Here is a 27041-nt window from a genome sequence, read left to right as displayed (position 1 = left end):
TCCGCCCCCACAATCTAGTAATTCTTAAAATACACACACACACATACACACAAAGAAAATTGTGTTACTCTGGCATGCCCTGTTCTTAGTGAAGCAAAGCTATCTTTTTGTGATTACTGATTCCTTTTTTACTCATTCAGTTTTTATTTCTTAAGGCTTCTAGTGTGTGAATACTATTGTTCAATCATTCAGTCCAATATGGGTATTGTAACACCCTCCTAACTAGTTCTGATGCATCTCTCTGGATCACCATCTTCCTGTCCTCAGTTCCTTTATTCATGCTGTTCTCTCAGTATAGATTCACCTTCCTCTTGCCTGAACTTGACAAAATCATACACATTTTCAAAGGCTAGGATGGATGACTGTGTTATACTTGAAATTATTTAAATAGTGATAAAAATTTAAAATAGTTATTTCAAACTAAAAATACAGCAATTGGCTGTGAGGCCAGGTCAGTTTATTTTCTTTGCATGCATGTGCATTATGTTCATGTGATAGAAACAATTTTTATGGGCAGAATGAAGAAGGAAAGAAATATTTGAAAAGAGCATTGGTCCTGGCTTGTAATTTTAAAAAGCATGCCAGTAAAGGCTCTTTTAAGACACCAGGAATTGCAGTCCCTCCTCAGTATCACAATTGGTTCAATGGTTACCAAATCCTGACCAAGTCAGAGAATGCCAGCACGCTGGAACCTTGATGCCTGTCTGCTTCTGGTCATGATCAATTCCCCTAGAACATAACTTTTTGAATACAGTTACTAAACCAAGGTATCCAGTTCAGTTGGGTGGAGTGTCTACTCCAATTTCAAATCTCTAACTACCCCTGCTCGTAAATCTTTTCCTCTCTGCCTTTGCTGTTCATACTAAACATGATAGTTAAAAGGTTTCATTTTTTATACAGAAAAAATAGCCATCAGTTTATGAAAAGGTTTTCACTTTGTCTGAGATCAAATTCAAACTCTTAGGGGGGACTGGTAGGTTATTCTAGTTTAATTTGCCCTTGATTATGAATAGGTTGCTTTTCCAAAGGAGAAAACTGTCACTTTCCAATATAAATACACAAAGTGAAAATTGGTAGTTGTACCCAGTTCTGGAGCCAGGGAAGCAAATCTCATTAGCAAATATATTTTTAGCTATTATTAGTTTTATGAAGGGCAAAATCATTAAGTAGTCAAAAGATAAAACAGTCATTTTCTTCCAAGGAACAAATAGTCTTATTTTAGAAATGAATTCTGAGTTCTAGTAGCAATTCTGAGAGATTATTGGCTTATGCACTTTACCTTTGGCTTATAAAAATGATCTACTGACAGATGCCATGTCTAGCTATCTGTCCAGGCAGGGCTACCCAGGAGCTGTTGGACAGGCCCCAGGGGTACCACCAGGCAGTTATTATCCAGGACATCCCTAGTATGGAGGCGGGGTACCCCCTGATGCGGGCTATGGAGGCCCAGCTACTGGAGGACCCTATGGACCACCATCTGGTGGAGGTGACTATGGACATCCCAGCACTTGGGTATCCCCTCATCGGGTCCTGGAGGACCCTATGGAGGCTTTGCCCCAGGAGGTCCCTATGACCAGACTGCTACAAATTCCTACAATACCCCTCAGCCAGGACCTTATGGGCAAGGCGCATCAGCAGGCAGCATTCCTCCTGATGTAGACCCTGAAGCTTATTCCTGGTTCCAGACAGTAGATTACAATCACAGTGGTTACATATATGTGAAGGAACTCAAGCAAGCCTTGGTCAACTCCAGTTGGTCCACCTTCAATGATGAAACCTGCCTCATGATGATAAACATGTTTGACAAGACCAAAGCTGGCTGGATCGACCTCTATGGCTTCTTTGCCTTGTTGACCTTCATCCAGCAGTGGAAGAACCTCTTCCAGCAATATGACCAGGACCACTCAGGCTCCATCAGCTACAATGAGCTGCAGCAAGCTCTATCTCAGATGGGCTACAACCTGAGCCCACAGTTCACACAGCTTCTGCTCTCCCGATACTGCCTGCATTCTGCCAACCCTGCCATGCAGCTGGACCACTTCATCCAGGTGTGCACCCAGTTACAGGTGCTAACTGAGGCCTTCCAGGGAAGGATACGAGCATGGAGGGCAATGTCCGGCTCAGCTTTGAAGAGTTTCTCATCATGACAGCCTCACAGATGTTGTGACCTTAACACAATGCATGAATTCTCCTTAGGGGCAGAGCCAGAGGGGATGCCTGGCCTCTGAGATCCAGGGACCTTGAAGAACCACCCCCTGCTCCCCAAACTGGAAACAGTGGGGAGTCTCTTCCCTATCCTCTCCCTTCTCTCACCACTACCCCCAAAAGAAAGTAGAGGTTCTGTTTCTTTGAGTGGTAACATGCCCAGAAAGGAGTCAGAACTTGGTCGTAACTGCCATGTTGTGGACATGGGGAGGAGTGACTACCCCTGGAGACCTAGGGCTTAGAGCAGAATGGGGACCTGACCCTTCCAGTAGCACAGCTGTGAGCCTGTTCACTAGTGGGCTGCCTCAACTCACCTCCAGGCCCAGGAGATGCCAGACTCAGCCCTTTTGGTGCGAGATTTCAGCCAACTTGGTCAATTCTGGCCTTTGGATGCAGGCCAGGCTTGTGGCCTTTCCTGGTGGCCTACTTCAGCGCGAGCTCATCTCTTACAACTGTATATATTTTCCTCACTTCCTTGTGCATCATTTTACATTATAAAGACTTGGGTTTTCTGAACAGGACATGGAAACAAAGACAAGGCATTTCCCATTGAACCCCTTGCCGCCCAGCCCCCACTGCACCCATGCTGCTAGGGTGTCTAGGAGCAAGAGGTTTCTAGCCCACGCATTTCACCTGCTGTTGGCAGTGTATCTCTGTGTTGTTTTCGGTCTGTAGGGGCCAAAAGTCCAGCAATTCTGTAAGCTTCAATAAAGGGGTGCTACCTCACAAGCAAAAAAATAAAAAATAAAAATGATCTACTGAATTGGAGTATTCCTTTCCTTACTTCTCAAATACTCATAAATGGTAGAGTAGGAACCCACCACCACCAGCAGCAGCAGCAGAAGCAACAACAATCACCTCATCAACAAACATTCAATATTATTATATGTCAGACACAGTTCTAAGGGATATAAAGGAAGGCAAAAACAAAGTTCAGTCACACTCTCATGGAACAGCCCACACAACGATTTACATCCAAATATGTACAGATTAAAAGGGAGGTAGTCTTAGAGGAAAAGCCCTAGCAGGGTGGGTGGAGAGAAGAAGAGCCTCCTAACAGAGGTAGGTTTCAATCTAAACTTGACCCAATCCAGGAATGCCAGGGGGCAGAGGAGGGGAGGGAGAACATTGCAGAAATGGGGCAGTGAGGGGGCGGCTAGGTATCTCAGTGGATAAAGCACTGGCCTTGGATTCAGGAGTTCCTGAGTTCAAATCCGGCCTTAGACACTCACTGGCTGTGTGACCCTGGGCAAGGCACTTAACCCCAATTGCCTCACTAAAAAAAAAAAAAAGAAAGAAAGAAAGAAAGAAAGAAAGAAAGAAAGAAAGAAAGAAAGAAAGAAAGAAATAAAGAAAGAAAGAAAGAAAGAAATAAAGAAAGAAAGAAATGGGGCAGTGGAAGGGCAATGGAAACACAAATGATTCAAATCAGTTTGATGATGGCAGTAACCCTGTCCAATCCATCTGCCCAAAAGGCCAGGAGCTGTTTTCTACTTTGCATTGTATCTTCAAGGGCAAGCACAGTGCTTCATGTGTGTACTGCCTACTACAGACTTTTTACATTAAATTGAGTCTAGCTGCTAAATACAAACCATAGAATCTTAGCATGTCCAAAGGTCATAGAGGGGAAGAGAGGCCCTTTGGAGGTCTTCAGTTCAACTCATAACTCAACAAGAATCCCTCCTATAATATCTTTGCCTGAATTTGCTATCAAAAATGGTGTATCTAAGTTCAAATCCAGGCTCAGACACTTGACACTTACTAGCTGTGTGACCCTGGGCAAGTCACTTAACTCCCATTTCCACACCCAAAAACAAAAAAAAAAAAGAAAGAAAGAAAGAAAGAAAGAAAGAAAGAAAGAAAGGTCTGCAATAAATGAAATAGGTTTCTTTCAAAACTTGCTTGAATAAAGTGAATCAAAGCAATTTAGTTTATAGTTTTGTTTTTTTGTTTTGTTTTTGTAAATGTAAGGAGAGGAAGACAGAGACAGAGACAGAGACAGACAGAAAGAGACAGAAACAGAGAGACAGAATGAGAGATAGAATCAGAGAAGCCTCCTGAGTCATAAGGAATTAATCCAGAGTACAGTTTTGAATCTTGCAAAATTTAAAACCCTGAGGAGTATGAACAAAATCTTAAGTTCAATGTTGTTGCTAATTGTCTTCATGGCGAAAGGGGGCTACATGACATAGCAAAAAGAAACGACTTGCCCCTCTCCATCCTTCATTCTGAAAGAACCAATATCATCTGATGAGTTAAATCATTACATGGCTAGAAAGGGCATTGAAATGAAGACCTGACATGGAGTTTTATTTGTTTGTGACCTTATTACAAAGATTTTTTTAAGCAGAAGAAAAGAAATCCACAAAACTGATCAGTACACAGAAAAATAATGTGATAATATTTGCATTGTTCTTCACCTGTGGACCTCTCCACTTCTGCAAAGGAATTGGGAGGTGGTGTCTTCTCATTTCTCTTCTTTGGAGCCTCTTTAGAATTTCATAACATTAATTTCTAATTGATGTGTAGTTTCTATCTATTTTATTTATATTGTCATAGTCATTATAGATATTGTTTTCTTGGGTCTGCTAATTTTACTATGCATCAGTTCATATAAGTCTTTCCATGTTTCCTTGAATTCATTCATCTTGGCTAATTAATAAAAGAAAACATATTAGTGGGTGCCACGAGCTATAGTTTTGAGCAAATGAGTAATTTATGAGGACCCATTATAAGGAAGTGTTTCAGGTATTATACATAGTAGACTGTGTCTTAAGCTGGATCTTTCAAGTGATAGTATCTTCCCAACAAAGAAATTATTTGGAATTAATCCAAAAAGCTTTCTATTGACTCAGGTGTTTTGATTTGGGGGTGGGAGGCAGGTTTTACTCTCACCTGATCTGTTCTCTGGTAGGAAGATAACCTCAAGCCAACTTACTAAACAACCAATCAGCAAAGCTTTCTGTGGTGTGGTTCTTAGCTTCAACAAGCCTGCACCCCTTCCCCACCTGGGCCTCCAGCTGCTCAGGATTTCTTCCTGGTTCCCCGCTGTAATGGAACAGCCAAATTCCCCTCTAAGTCCCTCTGGTACCCCTGCACTTCCCAGCCACACACCCCCCCCCCCCCACCCCAGATAGCTGTTCAGCCCTCTCAGCCAACCAAACACTCAGTTCTGGAAGACACTGGTGCTGTAGCTGATTCAGAGGCTCTGGGGTAATTTTTTCTGCCAGGATGGATGTGGTCTTTGTTTGGCGTGATGGTGGGGTTGGACTTTACTCACGGCCCCTGTAATCTATCTATAGCTGGAGAATAATCTCAGTCTGTATTTTTGTGTTTTTCTGCTCCAGGGGTTCTTTTATTGCTGTTTTGGGGGTAATTGTATCAGGAGCTCTGTGCGTTTAATGTCTTTCCTCTGCCATCTTAGCTCCACCCCGACACCCCAGGTATGTATTTAAAAGGGAAATTATACATATACATATATATGTATATATATATATATATATACACATATATACATATATATGTATATGTGTGTGTATATATATATGTATATATGTATATATATATATATATATATATATAAGAATAGTGTATTAATTTAAAGGTAATAGAAAATGTTTTAAAGAAAACTCCCTACCATAGGAAGGCAACTTCTAACTAGCTGCTCCCCCCCTAACTAATCATCATAATTAGTCAGGTCACAGAATAACCTAGGCTTATTTGATGCCAAATGAAGTCCCAAATAAGGAGATCACAAAAGACAAAATGAAAAAGTTCAATTATATAACGTTCAAAGGGTTTAACATAAACAAAATAAATTCAATGGAGTAGTTTCACCCTGCTTTCTTAGGTACAGATTATCCTAACCCTATATGGTAACAATTAAAAGGACTTCATCCTATTCCCAACAGCAACCTATGCAATGAGACAGATCCATCTGGGAGTCTGGTTGAAATATGTTTGGCAGTTCAGCTATACTGGACTTGCTTTCTACCAATCAGGAAATCTCATATTAACTAGTTGATCTCAACAATACATGCCTACAGAAATAATTTTATAAAGAAATTCATACAGAAATTATTATCTAAATAAATTATTTGACCTTGGCCCAAGATAGGAAATAAGAAATGAAATTATAAAGAACATTCCTAGAAAAAAATATTCTGCTTGATGCCCAGTTTATACCCAATGTTTGTAAAATATATTCCTGTCTTTAAACTGCATAAATATAACCTCTTATAACTTTAAAATATTTTAAATATTATCTAGGCTTTTATGTGTCTTTGGATGGAAAACCCATAAGACATTATATGTATCTTGTACAGTCATTGCAAATGAGCAGTAAACTGAACCATCAGAAGGAGAGTTGGCTGAAACATCTTTGGCAAATGGGCAGTACAAACATACCTTTAAAACTAAGATCCTTTTTTGAGGGAGATATACTTTAGAGATGCCCTACTAGAGGAGGGTACCTTAATCTGAGGTCACTGATCATTTTTTAAAATAACTCCATATTTATACAAGTGGTCTGGCATACCTATGAGTTCCACGTATTTAAAAATGTTTTTGTTTTTTTTGAGAGGCAGTGAGGGTTAAGTGACTTGCCCAAGGTTACACAGCTAGTAAAGCCCGGATTTTAACTTGGGTCCTCCTGAATCCAGGGCTGGTGCTTTATCCACTATACCACCTAGCTGCCCCCTAAAAATGTTATTTTAAAATATATATCCATAAGCTCCATCAAAATATTGAAGTGGGTCAATGACACATACAACGCTAAGATCCTCTGATCTAGAGGTAGCTAAATAAAATGCTGGATATAATGTTAAAAATGAATGATACAAAAAAAAAAAAAAAGAGCTGGATATGATGAGTACCCTGGATGTACTGCTATTTGTACTGGTGGAAAGAATAGCCAAGTAACTGAGATTTCAGATCCAACAAAGTATCCTTTATCTTCTGAAGGGCAAATTTAAATTCTGTCTTGAGGAATTGATTGGATTTTTAACATCTTATACAAGTTCTTAAACAGATGGGAATTTGAATTACCAAAGAGGATATAAAATAAAAGAGTGGTACAATATTGAGACATTCATAGAGGTACATGAGTTGCATATATTTTTTTCTCCAAATTGTTACTACCATAGTGGCATAATGTGTGTGTGTGTTTGAGTGCATGTCTCTGTGTGTGTGTGTGTGTGTGTGACAGTACATTTTGTATAGCCAGTTACTGAATGTATCTGTACCCAGTTATAACATGTATTTGTACCTAAATTGTATGGTGATTATTCATTGTAATTCTTCTGAAGAAATAAAGCTGCCCTTAAAAAGTTATTGTCAGAGGAGTCATACTCTCCTAAAGAAGTTCCTAATTCTGTTGTTTCATTAAGACACATTATGCATTTGTACTTTCTATACACACATTAGTGTAGAACTTGGCTTCAAAAGCAGGGGTGCTGAATGCACGATGCTATTTTTCTTCCCTCATAAACTAAGTACATCTTTGCTATTGCAGATATAAGCACAGTTATACCAGACCATCACCTGGCCTGATAAATGACATGGAGGTGTTTTTTTTTCTTTTTTTTCCCCCTAATCATCTGGGACAAGTCAGGTGACAAATGATTTCCATTAACTTCAACAGAATGGTAACAAAACAGATCAATACAAATCATGTGCAGCAAGTTTAGATCATCAATTTCCTTTTGCCCAGTTCCATAATTTTAATATAGAAATTCTCTCTCTCTCTCTCTTTTTCTCTCTCTCTCTCTGTCTCTCTTTCTGTGTCTGTCTGTCTCTCTCTCTCATCTTATCCATTCTTTCCCCATAGAATAGCAAAATGAAATCATTAGATATTAGAAAATTTCAGTTACAGTAAACTGTGCATCATTTAAGGTAAGAGCATGCTAATGTGATGTTAATTTTATTCAATGCTACTTCACAATATTATTTTAAAGAAGACAAACAATATAAATGTTAATGAGCTACATTTCAGGAAATTAATTTTACCTTTAAGTAACATAAAACCAATAATAGTTTGGAATCTTTCAGGCTTTTATTCCTTCTTTTATCTTTTTTTCATAAAATTTCCTTTTATGGGATTTTTGCTTGTTGTCTTTCTTCATTAGACTGTGGTGTAGTAGAATATTTTCTTATTGATGTTGAGAAATCAACATATTTTGGCTTCATGATGCAAAATAAAAGGTTACATTTCAATTCTACAAGACATATGCATTGTCAATTCCAAAATAAAAACCAAAAGCCAAGTGAATATAATAAATGGCTTTTTTTCCCATCTGTTCTAGGTGGGGAGATTTACTCCCATATGTCAAGAATGACAGTCCCTTACAATGGAAGACAATAAGGAATGCTAGAGTGATCATGCCCAGAAAACACCAAACAATGTCCATAAGTGAATAAAATCATTTAGGAGTCCATCCATAGGTTTCAATAGATTACCAAATGGGTTCATGTTACAACAAATGGTTAAGAAACTCTGAACATCACAGATTCTAAAACCCTTTTGGTTCTAAGTCTATGACAGAGTAGTGGAAAAGGAATGAGTGGTTAAGAATGAGTTGTTCCCATACTTGCAAGATAAAAATTGAGTTGTTTCCATATTTGTAAGACCAAGAATAACATATGCTTTCATGGAATCCTTCTAGCTTAATGTTACTCAAATGTGATAATTTAGCCTCTCTGGGACAATGTAAGTCCATAGCCTTGAATTGTCTTTTTATTTTTTTTTCTACTTCAAGTGAAGCCTCCATATGTATTTACAGATAGAATATCTATATCTATATCTATCTATCTATCTATCTATCTATCTATCTATCTATCTATCTATCTATCTATCTATATCTATCAAATGATGTGACCATATCTGGTGTTTCATATCTCCTTTCTCCTTCCTTCCCTTGAAAAGCCATATTCTTCTACTTCACTATGATTTCCAATCTATTGAGCTCTCAATTCTCCCATGGGCCGTTTCCCCTTGACCTAGCCACTTCTGTTGTCTACAGAATCCCAGGTAACTCCCCTTCCTTCCTCACTGAGTTAAACACTTGGTTCATATTTTTTTTTCTGTCCTTCTACCCAACTCTTGCCCTCAGACTATGGGGCCATGAATACTGATTTTCTCTCAAATACCCTAGCCTCTCAATTTTTCAATGCACTCACCTCCTGTAAGCTATGTCTCCATGTAACCTCAAACACAAATATGGTCATACCCTTAATCTTGCCATCATCTAGCTCTGTGTTCAAGAATTCTGAATTTCCTTTATCCAAATGTATTCCATTTTCACTTTTCTTTCTTCATTCCCTTACAAATCCTACTGTTCATCAGCACTGTGATTTCCCATCCCTTGACACTTCAATTATTTTTCAGGTCATTTTCCTTGTAGTAGCCACTCTCACCTATCCTCCTAATTTTTTCAACATTTTATTTTTTAAAGTAATAAATATTTTTAATTTATAGTTTTGGGTTCCAATTCTTATACCTCCTTCCCTCCCTCCTCTCCCCCTTCCCTGAGATTGGGAGCAATAAGAAATAGGTTATACACGTATGATTATGTATAACATTACTATATTAGTTATTTTACATAAGAAAACTTGAATAAAAGAAAAAATGAAAGTGAAAAATAGCATGGTTAAGTCTGTGTTACATCAATATCAATACTGTCTTTGGAGGTAAGATGGTAAGTTTCATCAATAGTCCTTTGGGATTGTCATGTATCATTGTATTGTTGAGAAGAGTTAAGTCCTTTGCAGTTCTTCATCAAAGAATATTGCTGTTTCCATGCACAGTTTTCTCCTGGTCCTGCTCAATTCATTATATATCACTTCATACATGTCTTTCTAGGCCTTTCTGAAGTCACTCTGCTTGTCATTTCTTATACCACAATAATATTACATCACCATCTTATACCACAGCTTGTTTAGCCATTCTCCAATTGATAGGAATTCCTTTTTTCCATTTCTTAGTCACCACAAAAATAGCTGCTATAAATATATTTTTGTTGTATAAAAAGGTCTTTTTCTCTTTGGGGGGATTTCTTTGGGATATAAAAGTAGCAGTGGAATTACTGGATCAAAGGGTATGTACAATTCTATACCCCTCTGCGCATAGTTCCAAATTGCTCTCCAGAATAGTAGTATCTTTTCACAGCTCCACCAACAGTACATTAGCAACCCAAGATTCCCACATTACCTCCAAAATCCAATATTTTACATTTTCTTGGTCCTCTGGTGAATCACTTCAATTCCATACATCCTTCTTTCTTGAATCCAAAGAAGAAAATTACACAACCATTCTTACTGTGCCCATTAAAGATTTGTGTCATACAACCTGGAATGGGCCATCACTGCTTCTTGTTACTCCTACTATGCCTCCTTTGCCAACAGGCTATGACATTCTCCAGTATTTCTTCTAAGCCTTTTCATCCTTCCCAAAGTTCCCATGATTCTTCTATCCCTCACTCTCTAGATGAGAACAGAAAACATTAAAACCTCTTGATATGCCCTCTGTCTTTGCTCCTCTTGTTCATCTCCTATCATTCAGATGCCTTCTTCCCCTTTCTCCTCCCTTACCCCTATCTCACACAATTAAGTGGCCTTACTCTTTACCATGCCTAGCCCCTCTACTTATTCAAGTGATACCATTCTATAACATTTCCCCTAATAGATTTATCTCTCTCTCACCCCAACTCACTTATTTATAATCTCTCCCTTTCTACTAATCCATTCCGTACTACTTATAAAAATGTACATGCCTTTTCTATCCTGAAAAAAAATTACTTAATATATCTATTCACACTACCATCTAATATATTTCTCTGCCTTTTGTAGCTAAACTTATTGAAAAGGTCATCTGCAAAAAAGAGCAAGTATGCCTGGGGTTATTTACAAACCAGAGAATAGGCCAGGTGAGTAGAGAACCTGCCTATCCTTAAATTGTACCACCATGGACCCCCTGAAGAGTGGGACAGTGAATTCTGGAAGCAGTGCCCCAATTGAAGAAAATGTTAAAAGTCAAGGAATAGACTAGGTAAATGAGTGGACAGAAGAAAATGCATACCATAGGAAGTTTCTTTTGTAAAAAGGAAGATTGAGGTGCTGCACCCTCAGGAGAGGAAAGCAAGGGGCAGCTAGGTGGTGCAGTGGATAAAGCACTGGCCTTGGATTCAGGAGGACATGAGTTCAAATCTGGCCTCAAACACTTAACACTTACTGGCTGTGGGACCCTGGGCAAGTTACTTAACCCCAATTGCCTCACCAAAAAAAAAAAAAAAAAAAAAAAAGGAGAGGAAAGCAAGGTCAGGGCTAGTACATCCAAAGCTTACAATAAAAATATTAATTGTTCTAAGACAAAAGAAGTGTTCAAAAATGACTTTGAAGATACTGTAAGAAAGGTAGAGGAAAAAATAGAAAGAGAATTGAGAGTGATGCAGGAGGATCAAAAAAAAAAAAAAGAAAAGAAAACAGCTTGAAAAGCCAAATTGGCAAAATGGTATGAGGGCCAAATTTAATATAGGGGGAGTTAATTGAGTGGCTCACCATAATACTGGAATCCCAGAAATAATGAGGGACCTATAGGTCCATAGCTCCCTCCCCTCTAAACTGCCTTTTTAGACAATTCTCCCAGGCCAATAAGAAAGGAGCCTAACAGCCTCTTTTCCACAAATGAATCAGGTTTTATTAATGCGAATAAAATAAACAGCAAAGGTGAAATTAACAAAATCAAAGACAAGGAAATAGACAAAAAGAAATATGGATAATCCTCCTAACTCTAACCTAACTCTATACAATTCACAAACTCACTTCCATTTCAGCTAATTCAAAAGAGAAGGGCTTTTATGTTAACTCACCACCTGGGGCTCATAGATTCAATAGAAAATGGCCAGGGCCCATAGGACAAAAAATGTTTTCTGCTGCTGCTCATGTCACCAGGAGGAAAGTGACTCTGGAAGAGAGCGAGCTCCCCTCAGCAAGTGTTTAATCTTTCTCCCCAAAAAGGGAAGGGCTTCAAAACTGCCTGTGGAGAGTGGTTTCTCCTTCTGACATCAACAGCATAAGTCACTTCAGGGCAGGCCAGGTGTGGCTCATCCAATCAGTCAGCCAAATTCCAGTAATCTTGCCACATTGGAAAAGGAGGTACAAAAGCTCTCTGAAGAAAGTAATTGCTTAAGAATTAGGATTGAACAAATGGAAACTAAAGACATTATGAGAAATCAAGACACAATAAAGCAAATCCAAATGAATGAAAAAATAGAGGGCAATGTGTCATATCACCTTGGAAAAACAGCTGACTCAAAAAAATATATCCAGGGGAGCTAATTTGAAAATTCTTGGACTACCTGAAAACCATGACCAGAAAAAGAGCTTAGATATAATCTTCGAAGAAATTATCAGGGAAAATTGACCTGTTTTTCTAGAAGCAGAAGATAAAATAAAAATTGAAAGAATCCATGGATCACCTCCTGACATAGACCCCAAAATTAAAACTTCCAGGAATATTGTAATCAAAGTCCAGAGCTCCCAAATCAAGGAGAAAATATTACAAGCAGCCACAAAGAAACAATTCAAGTACTGTGGAGTTACAGTCAGGATAACACAAGATCTAGCAGCTTCTACATTAAAGGATCAGAGGGCAAAAGAATTGTGATTACAACCAAGAATCACCTATCCATCAAAACTGATTATAATCTTTCAGGGGAAAAATGGGACTTCAGTGAAAAGGAGGACTTTAAGGCATTCATGATGAAAAGACCTGAACTGAATAGAAAATTTGACTTCCAAGTATGAAACCCTAGAGAAGCAGAAAAAGGAAAACAGGAAAAAGAAATCATGAGGGATGTTAAAAGGTTAAACTGTTTAAATTCCTACATGGGAAGATGATACTTCTAACTCATGAGAACTTTCTTAGTATTAGAGCAGCTGAAAGGAATAAATTTAGATAGAGGGAACAGGTGGGAATGGATTATTAAGGGGTGATATCTGTAAAGCATTTATTTTTAGTTTATTGTTTTTTTATTTTTTTGAGAGGAAGTCATGGAGGGGCAGTATGCAGAGGGTCAAGCAGCTGGGGAATTTCTTTAGTCTTTGGATTTGGGCTCAGGTTCTCCTGGGTCCAGGTGGGTACTTTGTCCACTGTGTCACCCAGTTGCCCCATGATGACATCTTTAAAATAAAATTAAGGGGGGGGGCATCTAGGTGGTGCAGCAGATAGAGTACTGGCCTTGGATTCAGGAATACCTGAGTTCAAATCCGGCCTCAGACACTTGACACTTACTAGCTGTGTGACCCTGGGCAAGTCACTTAACCCCAATTGCCTCACCAAAAAAAAAAATTTAATTTAAGGGGTGAGAGGATTGGACTGGGAAAAAGGGAAAGGGGGAGATGGAATGGGGTAAAGTATCTCACATTAAGGAAGGAAGAAAAAGATTATGGAATGGAGGGGAAGAAAGTGAGCCTTAATTTCACCAGAAGTGACTGAAAGAACAAATGACATACACACTCAAGTGAGTATAGTGATATATCTTGCCCTTTGGGGAAGTGGGAGGAGAAGGGAATAAGGGGAGAGGGGTGACAGAAGGGAGAGCACATTGGGGGAGGGGAAGCCATAAGCAAAACACTTTTGAGGAAGGATAGGGTAAAAGAAGATAGAAAATTGAGTAAATATCATGGGGAGAAAATAGGATGGAGGAAAATACAGTTACCAATAATAACGAGAAAAAATTTTAAGCAGAGACAAAAGCAATATAAGCTGATAATGAAGGTGGTAGTGGGGTAATGGTGGTGTTGGTATTTACTTCGCTGGACTATTGAGAAGAAAACTCTTTGTCAAGTATAAGGTACTATGTACATTTTATCTATTATTTTTGTTGCAATAATCAACCTCATGGGTGTTTTGTAAACAAATCTCCCTTTAAAGTACTATATAAATACAGTTGACTGTAAAAAAAGAAGAAAATGAGCAGGATGGTATCAGCAAAACCTAGAAATGGGGCCGCTAGATGGCACAGTGGATAAAGCATGGGACCTGGATTCAGGAGGACCTGAGTTCAAATCTGGACTAAGACACTTGATACTTACTAGCCCTGCGACCCTGGGCAAGTCACAAGCCTCATTGCCCCAACAAACAAACAAAATCCTATACATGGACTGATGCAAAGTAAAATGTACTGTATACAAAATAACAGCAATATTGTAAGATGATCTGCTGCAAATGACTGTTATTTTAAGCAATGCAATGATCCAAGACAAGTCTGAAGGACTTATGAAAAGTGTAATCCATTCAAAGAGAAAAAACTGATGGTATCAGAATAAAGATGGAACTGTATTTTGTTGTTGTTAGTTCCTTTTTCTAATGTTTTTTGTCTGCTATGTTTTGCGTGACTGCAAATGTATAACTTATATTGAATTGCTTGAGTTCTTAACGGGGAGGGAGGAAGAGAATTAACAACACAAAGTTTTAAAAATCACTGTTACAATTTGTTTTTACAGTTAAGATGGGGAAACTTATAAGTAAAGTAATTAAATAAAAAGAAAAGGTCATCTACAATATGTACCTCTGTTTTCTGTCCTCTTCTTAACCACTTATATATCCTGGCTTATGAATTTACATTCTGCTGAAACTGCTCTCTCAAAAGTTGCTAATAATATTTAGTTGCCAAATCCACTGGCTTTTAAAAAATATTTTCATCCTCTTTCACTTCTCTGTAGCCTCTGACACTGTTGAACACCTTTCTATGATACTCTCTTCTCTCTCTGTTTAGAGGATAGCATTCTCTCCTGGTTCTTATTCTATGTATTTGACCACTTCTTTTCTGTATTTTGTTTTTTGCTAAATCTTCTTCCATATCATGCCCTCTGACCGTAGATGTCCTTCAGGGTTCAATCCTGGGATTTCTTCTCTTCTACCTCTACGCTGATTCACTTGAAAGTTTCATAATCTGCCAAGGATTTACTTGCCATCTTTATGTTGAGGATTTTTATTTGTTTGCATATTGTCTCTTTCATTCCATTGTAAACTCTTTGAAGTCAACTCCCATGTTTTATATCCCCAGAAGTTAGCATAGTTCCTGACACATAGTAGGTACTTAATCAATGTTTATTGATTGATTGATACTATATTCCATTCACTATACTAAGTGCTTCGTGACACAAGGACAAACAGAAAACTCTTTCCCTTCAAAGAGTTCACATCCTATTTCAGCAGATATGTTTAGATTTTCTTCTGTTAATATATTTAAATAACAATTGTTGTAGGAGGTGGCCTTGAATGAGTTTCTTTTTTCTCCAACTATTACAAGTGCTTAACTTTTAATAAGATATTGTATAATTGACAATAATTGAAAGAAAATAAAAGAAATACAAAACCCAAGTAACTTGGAGAATTATAAAATATGTATTCAATTAAAAAAAAACAGAAAAAATTAATGTTCTTACCAATAGAGGAGGTGAGTTAGGAACAGAGAATGTGAGATAAGAGTTTATCAAGGAAATCTTCATGGAGAAGAACACATTTGAGTTGGGATTTGAAAAGTAGTAATTCAGAAGACAGGAAGACATGAATATTAATAATGAACAGAGTGATCAAGGAGAGCAAAGAGATGTTGAGGGATTCGAATTTCCTTCAGTTTGTCTATAATCAAAAGTTCAAGGTGAGATGTACCATAAGACTGAGAAAGCAAGAGAGCAACAAATTATAGTGTATCACAATCAGCGACCATTGGACTTTATTCTGAAAGAAAAAGGGAGTCGTAAATGATTTTTTTTAAAATAATAGACATATGGGGGCAGCTAGGTGGCACAGTGGATAAAGCACCAGCCCTGGAGTTAGGAGGACCTGAGTTCAAATGTGGCCTCAGACACTTAACACTTACTAGCTATGTGACCCTGGGCATGTCACTTAACCCTGATCGTCTCACAAAAAATAATAATAGACATATAGCGGTATCAGTGTGTGAGGAATGGTATTCTAACACTTGTGAGAAGGATGGATTGGAAAGTAGAGGAAAAGCTAAGGTAGGAAGATGTTAGGAAACTATTTTTTTTTTTTTTTAGTGAGGCAATTGGGGTTAAGTGACTTGCCCAGGGTCACACAGCTAGTAAGTGTTTAAGTGTCTGAGGCCGGATTTGAACTCAGGTACTCCTGACTCTAGGGCCAGTACTCTATCCACTGCACCACCTAGCTGCCCCAGGAAACTATTTTCATAGCCTATCAGTTGGCCATAAAATATTGTAGTTTCATAGTAGCAATAGGAAGAGTAAAAAGACAGCAGAGTATGAATATTACAAGGGATAACTGATAGGAACTTGATGGAATTAGAATTAGAAATTGACAGAACTGGGATTCACATCCATTTTTATCAGTACTATTGAAGATTTTTCTTCCTCCTGCTTTTTACCTTCTGTGAGTCATGTATTGGGCATTCATGTCACTCATGTGATGTATAATGCTCCTCATCTCACACTTAATTAAAGTCTGGAGATGAATGTGACGGAAACAGGAACATCCCCTAGATGAGTTGGGTTTTCTATTGATGATAAGAGTTAGTGTTATTCATCAGTAAAGTCACTGAAGACTCTTAAGTACCCATAAAGTCTTTACTTCTTACACCTGTCTACAAATAACCATGCATGAAGGATTCAATGTGTGAATTTACCAAACAGAATAAAAGGACAGGATATTATCTAAGGAATACTGTGGAGGCACAGCTAGCAAAGTGATATTTGATTACAAATCCTTACTGCAGATTTACTTAGGGGAGGTCATACTTAACTAGTCTTCTATTTTTTTAAACACTACTTGCAGAACAGATGACAAGAATTCAATGATGTGGTGCAACAAGATTTTTCCTGAAGGCAAATAACCATGCTACTCATGAGAAATTTATGGTGGAGGTAACAGGTTATTGAATAGGAGGTTAAAAGGAGTTTGGAATAGAAATATGATGTTCAGCATCAAGTGTGACCACATAGCCTTTCTGTCAGAAGCATTGAGCTTTGACCCATTTTGCAAGGGACTAGCTGTCCTGTTGACTTTGCACATATTCTCTTTGTTCCATAACATAAAGAATGCTAGAGGTCATCAAAGAAATCATTTTTCAAAATGAAACCTTTTTTATTTTCTTCCTCTCCTCCCTCTTTTATTTCTGACATTTGTTCTTTCTCATCTGATTTTTCTCACTTTTTTCTTCCTTTCCCTATCTCCTCTCCCTTTCCTTTGCTCCATCCTACCTTTCTTCTCTTTCTCTGTTATCTCTTCCTCTCTCCTTCCCTTCTTCCCTTTCTTCCCTTTCTCCTTTCCTGATCCATTTGTTTTCCTTTCCTCTCTCCCTATGACAGGAAATCATAACATTAGTGTTAAAATGTACAACTCAATTGTCATCTAACCTAACTGATAATTCTCTCTTTTACATTCCAGGACAAATGATCATCCAGCTTTTGCTAGACGGCATTGTCATATATGTGTGTGTGTGTGTGTGTGTGTGTGTGTATGTGTATGTATATATATGTATATATGTGTGTGTGTGTATATATATGTATGTATGTGTATATGTGTATGTGTGTATATATATATGTTATATATATATATATATATAAACAACTAGACTAATAAGTGGCCTGGTTCCTCAAACAATTCCTGAGAGAGGAAAATATTTTTTTTTCATATTACAAATACCTCTCTTTCTTCTAACTCTACAAAAGAGTACTTATCTTAACAGAGTATGTAAATTAAGCAGCCTTGATGACAATGAGAAATAGTATTTGAAAGCAAGATGTGGTACTTATAAGGCTCAGTGTGAATATTCTACAGATTGATATTCATATAATCATAGTCTAAGGGCAAGGCAGCTAGGTGGTGCAGTGGACAGATCACTGGTCCTAAATTTGGGAGGAATTGAGTTCAAATCTCTCCTCAGACACTTACTCGCTGAGTGACTTTGGGCAAGTCACTTAACCCCAAATGCCTTAAAACATCCTGGGCTATCTCCAGTTGTCCTGATATATCTTGTACCCCTGGAGCCAGATGGTTCTGGAAGAGAGAGTGAGGTTGGTGACCTTTCACAGTCCTCCTTCACTTAAATCCAATTCATTCCAAGTCATGACATTTGTCATGGTCTTCTTCTATAATGAAGGACAAACAACAAGAAGACTAAGGGCTGGAAGGGATCTCCAGGGTCACCTAGGCAGGCCCCATCACTTTGAAGCTGAGGAGATTGAGATCCAGAGATGATATAACTTGGCAAAGGTCATGTAAATAGTGTCAGAATGAATTGAAAGTTGTCATTCAATAATAAAAATAGGAGTGAATTGGGGGCAGCTAGGTGGCTCAGTGGATAGAACACCAGCCCTGAAGTCAGGAGGACCTGAGTTCAAATCTGGCCTCAGACACTTAACAGTTAGTAGCTGCGTGACCCTGGGCAAGTCATTTAACCCCAATTGCCTCACCAAAAAAAAAAATAGGAGTGAATTGTCTCACCCAAACATTTCAGAAGTGATGCTCCTTGAACTTTTATTTTAGCAGTCTTCAGGGTCCCACTGTTATGCTTCTGTAGATATTAATTTTAAAATGCCTATGGGTTTGGTAGTAATTATCAAGAAATAATTACAAACAACTTATTTGGTGCTGATAAAAATTATAAAGCTAGAGCAGAAGAACAGATTGACCAAGCAAAAGTAAACCTAGAAAAAAAAATTCAGAAATGAGCTGACATTAAATAGTCCATCATTCAATTAACTCAAGATAAAGTATCTGAATCAACATTTCTTATTTGATAAGGACATCCAAGGAAATGGAAAGTTGTTGGAGAGGAAATAAGTATGAAAATTTCCAATGAATAAGGGGCCTAAATTCAAGTAGTTGTTAGAAATCTTTATCTTAAGTAGAAAACAGAAAGAACCTATTAAAAGTATGGTTGGAGTTGAAGTAGTAGTAGTAGTACCAGCAGCAGCAGCAGCAGCAGTAGTATATATATATACTAGTAGTAGTAGTAGTAAGAACAAGAGCAAGAATAAAGAAGAACAAGAATTAAAAAAGAAGAAGGAAGAAAAATAAACTAAAACAAGAACAAAGGAAGAATAAGAACAAGAAGCTTCTGATTGACCAAAAAATAATTAAATTAGAATGTCAGAACTGATAAAAATATTTATATGAAACCATCACTGATAAAATTTTGTTACACAAATTTATATGGGACTGACACAAAAATGACTAAGTTTTATTCATTCATAAATTGATCATCAAAAGATATCATAGGTTTCAAAAGAAATGACAACTATCAATAGCCATATAAAACATTGAGATTGATAATAATGATAAAAATGCAAATTAAAACAACCATGAGGTTGCCCCTCTTAATTATCAAATTAACTTAGCAAGGTAGGAATAACTGTGAGAAAACAATGGTCAGACTCAAGGAGCAATCATATTCAAATCAGCTTGGAAAAATAATTCCAGTGTAGTATGCCAATTGCCTATGGCCATATTTTTTTTAACAGTCAACATAAAATAATTTTATTTATGCAAAAGGGAGGAGAGAATGATAGTGGTGAAAAGAAATAGTACAGAGGAATTCTCAAATTAAGAAAATAGACTTCTATAATTCTAGGCTCTACCTGAGGTGATATTGTCCACAAGTAGGAAAAAAAATTGCCTAACAGTTTGAAATACCAGCAAAACCCAGAAGCATCTAGCTTTAAAGTTTTGTAATGAATTGAAAAAAAAAATCTGTTAGTGAATCAGGATATATATTTGGAAATAATAAATGCTGAATCTTTACTAGGGAAAGAAAAGAAAATAAGGAAGGAAAGAAGGAAGGAAGGAAGGATAGAAGGAGGGAGGGAGAAAGGGGAAGAAGTGGAGATAGGAAGGGAAAAAGGGAGAGAAGGAGGAAGAAATGGAGTGAGGGAAGGAGAGAGGAAGTGAAGAAGGAAGAGAGGAAGGAATGAAAAGCCAGAATATTTGGTTATTTGTTTGGTGAAAGTGTATTTAAATAAGGGTCCAATGCCAAGAGAACATAGAATATATTATATTGTTATAGTCATAGACTACTAGAGTTGTAATTGACCTTGGAGATTATGAAGTCTTTTTATATATTAAAAAAACTGAAGTCTAACAAAGGGAAGTTAATTGATCACTTGGTTGAAGAGAAATAGAATCAGCAGAATTAAAAGAAAACTTAAATATCTACGTAACTCAATGCGCAATTTCATAAGAATCCTTTCTAATAATAGCACTCATTTATATAGAGCCTTTTTTGTTCATTATCTTTTGCCTAGATATCTCTTCTGCTTAAAATCAAGAGGCTTGTTTTTCAGACCAAGGTAGATTTAAGAGAAGAAATAGTGATATATCATTTCAGTACTTTGTAGTGAAAGGCAGCTTAGGATCTTATGAATTATAGGGCTTACTCATGGCAAGAAAATATACCCTAACTCTATAGCACTATGCTTATGCTACAGAAAGACTTTATTTAAAATAATTTTTGTGACTAATAACTTTTATTTTCTAGCTTTTACTTAGTGACAAGCATTGAAAGGCAACATGGAATGGTGGATAGAGGGTAGACCTTGGAATTAGGGAGACCTTTTTTCAAGTGCTCCTGACTCTGACAATTCACTCTCTGTGTGACCATGGATGAGTCACTTAACCTCTTAGTAATTCTAACAACTCCCTAAAATTATAGGACTCCTAATTAAGAATGAGTCCAAGGGGCAAGCTAGATGGCGCAGTGGATAGAGCACCGGCCCTGGAGTCAGGAGTACCTGAGTTCAAATCTGGCCTCAGACATTTAACACTCACTAGCTATGTGACCCTGGGAAAAGTATTTAAAAAAAAAAAAAAGAATGAGTCGGAGATCAGTATGCATCACTTGATGAAATCTCCATACTGCAATTTCCCAATAGACATGATATCACAGGTTTAGACTCCCTCCTTGCACTTTCTATGCTTCTCTAGAGTCTCATATTTGAAAGTCAAATTTTCTATTCAGTTCAGATCTTTTCATCACAAATGCCTGGAAGCCCTCTTTTTCATTGAAGTTCTATTTTTTCCCCTCTAAAACATTATACTCAGTTTTGCTAGGTAGGTTGTTTTAGATTATAGTCCCAGTTCCTTTGCCCTACGGAATATCATATTCTATGCCCTCCAGTCCTTTAATGTAGAAGCTGCTAAATCCTGTGTTATCCTGACTGTGGCTCCACAGTATTTTAATTCCTTTTTTCTAGCTGCTTGTAATATTTTCTCCTTGACCTGGGAACTCTGGAATGTGGCTATAATATCCCTGGAAGTTTTCCTTTTGCCACCTCTTTCTGAAGGTGATCAGTGGATTCTTTCAATTTCTATTTTACCCTCTGCATCTAGAATACAAGGGCAATTTTCCCTTACAATTTATTGGAAGATGATGTATAGGCTCTTATTTTGGTCATGGTTTTCAGGTAGTCCATTGGTTTTCTAATTATCTCTCCTGGATCTATTTTCCAGGTCAGCTGTTTTTCCAAGGCGATATTTCATATCGTCTTCTTTTTTTTTCATTCAATTAGATTTGCTGTACTGTGTCTTGGTTTCTCATAAAGTCACTAGCTTCCATTTGTTCAATCCTAATTCTTAGGCAATTGTTTTCTTCAGTGAGTTTTTACATCTCCTTCCCCATTTAACTTTTCAAGCTGTTGACTTTTTTCTCATGACACTCATGTAGTGCTCTCATTTCTCTTTCCATTCTTTCCTCCCTTTCTCTAAATCTTCCTTCTATTTCTCCTACTTTCTCTTCAAAGTCCCTTTTGAGCACTTCCAAAGCCTGAGACCAATTCATATTTTTCTTGGAAATTTGGATGTTGGAGCTTTGACTTTGTTATTATCTTCTTCTGGGGGTATATTCTGGTCTACTGCTTCCTCAAAGAAGCTGTCTATCATCTGCTGTTTGATGACTCATCTCAAACAGAAAGTAGATGTTTAATTGAAATCTGATTTTCTATGGTTGGAATCTTGGCGTGCCTGTGGCTCTCTGCCACTGGGTCACCACCACTCAATTTGGCCCACTGGTTCAGAACCAGGGCACTTCACCCCAACTCCAGCAGAGACTACAGCCACTTCACCCTGGCCTACCGCCAAAGCCCTTCAGTGGTCTGTGAGCTGAGACTCAGAAGAGGCCACTGGCACTGAAGCCTCAGAGGCATCTATTCCTGGGTGAGTCTGGGCTATGCGCTGAGTTCCTCTTTCAGCCTGACCAACATGTGATCTCAATTGCTGTTTCCAGATGGAAAATAGTCTCACTCTGTTCTTATGTGAATTAGGCTGCTTTGGTTTTTTGTTTGTTTGTTTTTGTTTTTTTAATGGCATTATTTTGGAGCGAGTGGACTGATTTGTTGGGAGCTAGGGGGAGTCACAGCCTCTCCTCCACCAACTTGGCTCTGCCCCTTTATGTTCTTGTGCTTTTTACCCTTTCTATACATAAATCACATGAAGACATATGCAACATGTGTATCATATTTCCAGATTAAATAAAGTTATAAGGGAAAACAAACAACATTATAGGAAAGTGGTCTTGACTGTTTAGATAACTGAACTAAATAACTGACTAGCTGGCAAAATAAATATTTATTAAATGATTCCTCTGTTCTAAGCACAGTTATCAACCCTGGGAATACAAATACAAATACAAGTAAACAAGACAGTCCCTGCCTTTGAGGAGCAAATGGAGGAAGGTAGTATATTTACAGGAGAGGACTAGAGAAGACAGAGAAGAATATTTTTTATATGGAAGTTAAGGGTCATGGTTATCAACATTATTTGGGAAACACACCTTTTCCAGGGTTGATTTTGATTTTGATTCTGTTCTTAGAGCTTGAGTTAGAAGCTGAAAGAGGAATAAGAGAGTTGGCATAGCATGAAAATGACAGGGACGTGATGTGATAGGACTGACTCCAAGGCAAAAGTCACAGGAATAGGAGTCTGAATGCAAATTAGATGTGGGGACTGAGAAAATGACTGGGAAGTAGAATAAAAACAAAGCTTTACCTTTGGATTTTAAAAATAGAAAAACATCCTCCTGTTGATTTCATTTTGAATCAGTTCTTGCAAATATTTCCAGATTTTTCTGAAATTAGGAGCAGGATGGTTTCAGAAAAATCTGGAAATATTTGCAAGAACCGATGCAAAATGAAATCAACAGGACCAGGAGAATGTGGTACATAGAAATAGCAATATTATAAGATGATCAACTGTGAATGACTTAACTATTCTTAGCAATTCAATAATCCAAGACAATTCCAAAAAATTTATGATAAAAAAATTCTATCCACCTCCAGAGAAAGAACTGATGGAGTCTGATGTAGATTGAAACATGTTTTGTTTTGTTTTTTTTAATTATTATGTTGGTTGGTTTTTTTTGGTCCGTTTTGTTTCTCAACGTGACTAATATGGAAATGTGTTTTGCATGACTGCACATGTATAACTATATCAAATTGCTTGCCTTCTCAATGATCAGAAAGATAAAGGGAAGGAGAAATGGCAAGATTATGGAACTAATTTTTTAATGTTAAAAGTTTGTTTACATATAATTGAGAAAAATACAATTAATTAGAAAAATAATTTAAAATTAGAAAAAATAATTAAAAGTATCTAGATAAAATAGATCAGAGAGCCCTGAGAAAAGAGTCAGGAATGTTGAGTTTGATTAATGCCTAAGACATAAACTAACCCTGTGACTTGAGGAAAGTGGCTCACACTATCCAAGCCTCAGTTTCTTCATCTATAAAAATAGACATAATAATAGCACCTACCTAACAGAGTTGTTGTTAGTATCAAAAAGGATGACATATGCAAAAGCATTTTGTAAACATGAAAGTACTATGTTAATGTGGACTATCGTTATTCTTTTTATTACTAAAATATTTAGTAGTTTAGTAGATTACTAATAGATTACTTAATGTGAGCTGACAATTAGTCAATACACAATAAGTACCCACTTTGTGCTGGGCCCTGTGCTGTGATAGAGATACAAAAGAGACAAAAAACAGTCTTTGCTCTCTAGGAGCTTACAGTCTAATGATGACAAGAAACACAAATGCCATACCTTGATCTTGGATAGTATTAAGAGAATCTGATCATATAGAGAAAGGCAGTCACAATGGTGAAAGTCCCAGACTCTGTATTATATGTAGATGTTTACCCTGAAGGAGCTGAGGCTTAGGGAGGGAGAGGGGTATGATATCACATCAGTTCACATATTTTAGTAACTGTAATGTGGAAAATAAATTAGGTTTATTTTGCTTGGCCCTGGAACACAAAAAATAGGAGAAATTGGTAAAATTCAAAAGAAAAACATTTATACAGAATGGGCTCACAAATGGGCTCTCTGAATGCATAGTGCAAGTTCAATTTTTCACAGCCATATGGGATTACATATTCAGAAAGACACATCCTTCTCTCTTCCCATTCCATTGATTCTTATTTGTTTTTGGTGGTTCAATGAGGGTTAAGTGACTTGTTCGGGGTCACACAGCTAGTATGTGTCAGATGTCTGAAGTCAGATTTGAACTCAGATCCTTCTGAATCCAGGGCTGGTGCTTTATCCACTGCACCACATAGCTGCCCCCAGTCCCATTGATTCTTGAAGAGATTCCTGTATCCTCATCCTATTCCCCCTGTGTTGCCACTTATTGTTTATCTTTGGTATATCATTAGCAAATTGTGAGTCCTATTGGACAGGCTCATTCTTTCTCTTTTCTTAATAGTATTTTACATTTTTAGTTACATGTAAAGATAGTTTTCAACATTTGTTTTCATAAAATTTTGAATTCCAAATTTTTCTCCCTCCTTCCCTTTCCTCCCCTCTGCCCAAGACAGAAAGAAATCTGATATGTTTATGTGTTTATTTATGTACATATACACATCTGTGTGCATATATACATACATGTGTGCATGCATGTGTGTATACACACACAAATATATTAAACAAATTTCCATGGACATGCTCTTTCTAAGTCCCTTTGGTAGTTCCTAGGGAAGTTAGGTGGCACAGTGGATACAGTTCCAAGCTTGGAGTCAGGAAGCCTCATCTTCCTGAAGTCAAATCTAGCCTCAGATATTTACTAGATGTGTGACCTAGACAAGTCACTTAACCCTGTTTACCTCAGTTCTTCATCCATAAAATGAGCTGGAGAAAGAAATTGCAAAGCTTTTCAATTTTTTTCTAAGAAAGTGTTGAATATAAGTGAAAACCACTGGACAACAACTCCTTTGGTGCCCTGCTAACATTCCTTTATCCCTTACACAACAATTACTCTGTGCATTCTAAGTTTTTCTTGACACAGTCTCACCTTGATCTGGTTGCTGTTGCCTTGGCATGGCTCTTTGAGGGATACCCCCACTCTTGTTTGTATATAGTGGTATACTGAACCTTTACGATTAATTAGTCAAAATGCATTTATTAGGCACTAATCATAAGTCAGGCACTATACAAAGCACTAGAGATAAAAAGAAGGGAGAAAGCAAGTTCTTGCCCTCAAGGAATTTATATTCTGTTAGAGTAGAAAACATGTAAATTATTAGGTACATTCATCCTTTCTACTTTGAGATCCTTTATATACCATGTCTATAATAAGATGTGCTTAAATTTTTTAAGTTTATTATACTAAAAAACAGCAACAACAACAATTGGAATACTTATGGTTGGTTTTGAACTGATTTCTGTCTTAAAAAATCTTTAATCACATTATTACTGTGACATATAATGCATAGAGAACTCTGACTTGTTCATTGCACTAAGTAATAAAACTTTCCAATTCTTATTATGTTCAGTGCAGTGCTAAGTAATAGGAGGAAATGCAAATAGTAATTTACATTTGTATGACTTAAAGTTTTGCAGAGTATTTTCATGTCACTTAAGTCTTACTAGAATAATACTGTAAGATAGGCATAGTAGGTATTATTTTACATGTGAGGATATTAAAGTTTAGGCATGATATAGAGAAAGGAAGTAGGATTTGACATCAAAAGATGTGGATTTGAATCTTGGCCCTGCAACTTTCTTCCTGGATGACTAGGATAAGTCATTTAAACCTCTTTCCTTCTTTGTTTTCTCATCTCTAAAGTACCAAGTATATTATATCAGTTTGCTAAGTTGACGACCCTTTTACTTGTGTAGTACTCTGTGGCTAATAAGCATCAAATCCGGGGTCTGGATTTGAGTCATACAGACTCAAAATCCACTGTTCATTCTCCTGTTTCAAATTTCAGTGACATAAGTGATGTATGTAAATTTCATAGTACTTACAACATGGTAGGCATAAGACATGTAACAATATCACTAATGTAACATAACATATAACAAATGAGTAAGTACCAAGGAAATGATCTTGAAGTAGAGTTTGCTAAACAAGGGAATTTCTCAGGAGAGGGTGGCATTTGAGTTGTACCTTGAAGGATGGATGAGGAGGCAGACAAAGGGACATCCTAGGGTTAGTAACCAAAGATACAGAACCAGGACAAGTTTCTGGAAAACAAAGGGTATAGTTTATGCAGTAATTTTTCAGTCATGTCTGACTCTTGGTGTTTTCTTGACAAAGATGCTGGAATGGTTTGTCTTTCCTTCTCCAGCTCATTTTCCAGATCAGGAAACTGAGGGAAACAGGTTTAAGTGTTCAGGGTCACACAGCTAAAAAGTAGTAGGTAGGGTGGTGTGAATAAGACTAGAAAGGTAAATGGAAAGGAAATTGTAGAGAACCTTGAATTCTAGCACAAATATTTCAAATTTGGAAATACCCATTACCTACCAGGATAGATAGGTAGAATAGTTTGAAATCGGAAGATATTAATGAGAATACCATGT

The 27041-nt window shown here is 37.2% G+C and overlaps 1 pseudogene; it reads left to right on the top strand.

The window, feature by feature from the left end:
* Window positions 1–1314: 1314 nt before the first annotated feature.
* LOC122739721 lies at window positions 1315–2167 on the top strand (annotated as a pseudogene).
* Window positions 2168–27041: the final 24874 nt, after the last annotated feature.

This window comes from Dromiciops gliroides, chromosome 2 (assembly GCF_019393635.1).
Source record: "Dromiciops gliroides isolate mDroGli1 chromosome 2, mDroGli1.pri, whole genome shotgun sequence".
Classification (NCBI taxonomy): domain Eukaryota; kingdom Metazoa; phylum Chordata; class Mammalia; order Microbiotheria; family Microbiotheriidae; genus Dromiciops; species Dromiciops gliroides.
The sequence above is the reverse complement of the archived record's forward strand: the minus strand, read 5'-3'. Positions and strand labels throughout refer to the sequence as shown.